At 42.3% G+C, this 908-nt stretch overlaps 1 pseudogene; it reads right to left on the bottom strand.

Moving 5' to 3' along the window:
* On the bottom strand, window positions 1–437 carry LOC110302207 (large ribosomal subunit protein uL24 pseudogene; annotated as a pseudogene).
* Window positions 438–908: the final 471 nt, after the last annotated feature.

Genomic DNA, 908 nt, shown 5'->3' with positions numbered 1-908 from the left:
CTACTCCTGCATCTTCTCAATCGTCTCTTCCTTATATTTGCCCTTCTCCTTTCCTACTTGTTGGGACATGGCTTTCCTCTCCAGGATCTTCTTATGGTCCGAGTCCAGCTTTAGCCTGGTGATGCCCACCTTGCTGGGGTGTATGCCCACATGTTCAGTTGTGCCATTAGCTTTCTCTCACTGGACTTGTTCAATATAGATGACATATTTCTTCCTGTACACTTGGACCACTTTGCCAATCTGCTGACCTTGTAGTGTCCTCGAACAACCTGAATTTCATCATCCTTTTGAATGGGCATAGACAGAACATTATACTTTTCTCTCAGTTCTTTGGAAAGAGGGGAAGACATGATCTTCCTCCAAATGTGGGACGGTACACTGAAATGCCGTTTGCTGATCTTGCTTCGGTCAGAAATCACAAAGGGATTGAATTTCATTTTGGTGGCTTCGATCCAGCAATGGCCTCAAAAGGAAAGAGTCTGTGTTCACTCTGATGAAGAGCATTTTGATCAAGTGAAGCAAGCTTAGAAAGGAAAAAATGCAAAATGTATGGTTCAAGCATTAGAAGGGCGCCAGGAAGTGCATTGGAGTTAAATCCTGTATTCAAGGATATTAAATGGAATTAAGGGAGTGGTAAGCTTGGGGCAAGATCCCACTGAGCTAAGCTTATTGTTTATGCATTTGCAGTTGAGCAAGGAATAGTAATATCATGTTATTATTACCTGGTTATTGTTTTCATTTGAACTTTTAATCCGGAATGAGATGAAGAGTCCACCTGGGATCCAGGTCTTGAAGCATAGTGGCCATACTCATAAAAACCTTGGGAAAAGGTAAAGAAAGGCTCAGATGCAGGCATGATGGTACACACCTTTAATCCTAGGACTCAAGAGATACAGGCTTGTAGATCT

This window comes from Mus caroli, unplaced genomic scaffold (genome assembly GCF_978045245.1).
Source record: "Mus caroli unplaced genomic scaffold, Mus_caroli_1 scaffold_11, whole genome shotgun sequence".
Lineage (NCBI taxonomy): Eukaryota > Metazoa > Chordata > Mammalia > Rodentia > Muridae > Mus > Mus caroli.
The sequence above is the reverse complement of the archived record's forward strand: the minus strand, read 5'-3'. Positions and strand labels throughout refer to the sequence as shown.